Source organism: Bos grunniens, chromosome 27, assembly GCF_055505025.1.
Source record: "Bos grunniens cultivar Pamir isolate PY7600 chromosome 27, Bosgru_T2T1.0, whole genome shotgun sequence".
Lineage (NCBI taxonomy): Eukaryota > Metazoa > Chordata > Mammalia > Artiodactyla > Bovidae > Bos > Bos grunniens.
In genome coordinates this window covers 40787385-40790713 of record NC_141191.1, presented here as the reverse complement: position 1 = coordinate 40790713, position 3329 = coordinate 40787385, and positions in this window count along the sequence as shown.

The following is a 3329-nucleotide window of genomic DNA, read 5'->3' as shown; positions in this document are numbered from 1 at the left end:
ACCACTTGAGTAATATAATTCAGAGTCAGGGTACACTGTAGAAAAATAGGTTTTCCAGAAAATAGATATCTGAAGGTAGAAATATCATCCAGGTCCACTTAGCCTGATTTTAATTTCTCTTTCTGGATGAAGAGCCAGTCTTTATAGTATTGAGCATGTTTCAGAAGCCCAATATTTCTGAACATCCTCTTCAATGAGGATGTTTAAAATTTTAGTGTAGGACAATGGCTCTCAAACTGTGATCTCTAAACCGACCGTTGTCAGCATCACCCGGGCACTGGTTAGAAACACAAATTCTTAGGCCCCATTCCAGGCTTGCTGAATCAGATCCGTGGAGCGAGCCCGGCAGTCCTCATTTAACAAGCCTACCAGGTGGTGTCGACACAGCGTGAGAACCACGGGTGAAGGGTATTTCAGAATATTGACACAAGTCCTCATATCAGAAGGCAGCAAATGAACAAAAATCTCAGCTTTGAAAAAGAAGATTCAGGCAGAGGGCAGGACAGGATCCGAACTAGGAGAAGTTTGGACCAAATACAGACAGGGGGCATCTAGACACAGCTGACTAGCAGGAAATGACACCAGCCTCCTTCGGCACGTGTTTTACACGCCCATAAGAAGCCAGGTGAAAAGAAAGCTGAGAACAAAAAAGTGTTTATTCACACAGTTCACATAAATATCATGACCATGACTATTACGCATGTACAGTTGATTTTAAAAGTTACTTAGATTCTTCACTGGACATCTGGGAATCCAGGAAAGGGTTTTTATATATAAGCCATTGTTGTTGTTGTTTAGCTGTTAAGTTGTGTCTGACTCTTTGCAACCCCATGGACTGTAGCCTGCCAGGCTCCTCTGTCCATGGGATTTCCCAGGCAAGAATAATGGGGTGGGTTGCCATTTCCTTCTCCAGGGGGTCTTCCCACCCCAGGGATCCAACCTGTGTTTTGTGTATTGGCAGGCATATGCTTTACCACTGAGTTCCTTTGGAAGCCATACAATTGCACTATTTATTATATGAGCTGGAAGCCTGTGGTTTGTTACATGAAAAAGTAGCTGAATGTTTCTCCCTCCCATGCCCTGCACACAACACACACCTCTGTTTATTAAAACTTGTACAAGAAGCGGGGGGAGGGAAGGATTGGGCTTAGCTTATGCAAACTTTTATTCAGAGAATGGATGAACAACAAGGTCCTGTGTATAGTCAGAGAATTATACTTAACATCCTGTGATGAACCATAGTGGAAAAGACTATGAAAAAGAATATGTATGTGTATAACCAAATCACTTTGCTGCACAGCAGAAATTAATACAACATTGTAAATCAACTGTATTTCAGTAAAATGATTTTTTTTTTTAAATCCTGCACCACTGTACAAGTGCAAAGCTACAGTGAGGATCCATCGGAAGGGGATGACACAAGTCAAGTGTCTCAGATTTCTGAAAGAACCGGTCTGCCCAATAGCACTCATTTGTTCAACTTGCATTTAGCTGAGTTGGTAAAGGATCCGTCTGCAATGCGGGAGACCTGAGTTCAATCCCTGGGTTGGGAAGATGCCCTGGAGAAGGGAAAGGCTACCCACTGCAGTATTCTTGGGCTTCCCCTATGGCTCAGCTGGTAAAGAATCTGCCTGCAATGTGGGAGATCTGGGTCCAATCCCTGGGTTGGGAAGGTGCCCTGGAGAAGGGAAAGGCTACCCACTCCAGTATTCTGGCCTGGAGAATTCTACAGACTGTATAGTCCATTGGGCCGCAAAGAGTCGGACGCGACTGAGTGACTTTCATTTTCACTTAACTGCTTGCACCAGCGTCATTACAACCTTAATATACTGAATAGCTAATGTGTCATATACCGTCTTACAAATCGGTCATATCATACTTATAGGGATTTTCTCATTTAAACCTCATGGTAATTTATCTTTGGAATACCATTATTATTGTCATTTCAAAGAGGAAACTGACTTTAATAAACACCCCAACTTTCCTTCTGGAAAGTGGTAGAACCAAGTTTTCAACCTAGGCAGTTATTATCTGATCTCTTAAGCATGACACTGTATTTCTCCCTACAAAACTGGTAGTGTTTTATATTTTAGTCTATAATAACATAATCTCTGCTTGTTGCACACAGATTGCCCATTTTCTGCCTAAAATGTATCTGACATTTTAGGCAGATAATTCTTGGATCTGCCATTTATTACTTGTGAGAATGCGGGCATGGTACCTAATGTCACTCAGCCAAGCCTTTCTCTTCTAGTTTGTAAGGCTACATGAAAATAATGTGAAGTATCTGCAGCACTCGGTACATAGAAGGTTAATAAAACTCCAAGAAACACTTTGCAGAACAAGGGCACCCCCCCTACCACTATTCAGTCCTGACTCCATCAAAGCAGACCTGTAAAGTACAAGTCAGGGAAGGGTCCTGCTGTAGATTTCCAACTTGGAAACAAATCGCCCTAATAGTGTCTCCTGTGAATAATGTGAATTTATATACATTAATACAATCGAAAGATTAAGTCTATCAACATGGAGCCAATCAAATGAAGGTGCGCGCCAGGGCCAGACAGCCACAAGCTACCAGGGGCCAGCTCAGGAAGTCACTCAGGCCACCAACAGGGATCTATTTACATTATCTTGCTTCATCCCCATGAAGTTAAGTTAGTGTCATTCTCATCACATTCTGGAGGAGAAAATTAAACCACGGACAACAGCTTATCCATGTCATACATCAGAAGAGCTAGGATTCCAATCCAGGCCAGTCTGAGTTTAAAAGTCCAAACTATTGCCTGTCAATGATGCTGACTCCCCAGTAAAATAATACATGTGGATTGCATATCATTTGAAAAATAGACAACCTCTGTTCTCCGCCATGAGTGTAAATGATTATGTACATGACTAACATAAGTTTCCTCTGCAGGATGTGTTGGCATGAGAATTGAGCCTCCTGACTGGTCAGCGGAGCTCTCGTATGTATGGGACGAGATGCAGGCTTTCCAGTCCTCACGCACTTGCCTGCCACCAGCTTGACTGTTGCTGTTTCCAAGTGACACTTGCAAGGGACCACCATTATTACCTACCCCAGATAGAAGGCAGCCGTGGGAATAGATATGATGAAAACTAAACAATAACGTTACACGCTAGGTATATCATGTGTCCTGTCTTTATGTGAAAACAAATTAAAAACATTAGAAAAGTGGTAAACACTTTAGCATCGACCTGAAACTTTCTATTGTACTTGATCAGAACAGTATTATAGTATTGAAAAGTGAACACCATTCAGTACATGATTTAGTATCATGTACTGGAGCTTGCCAACTCCAATCATCTCATAT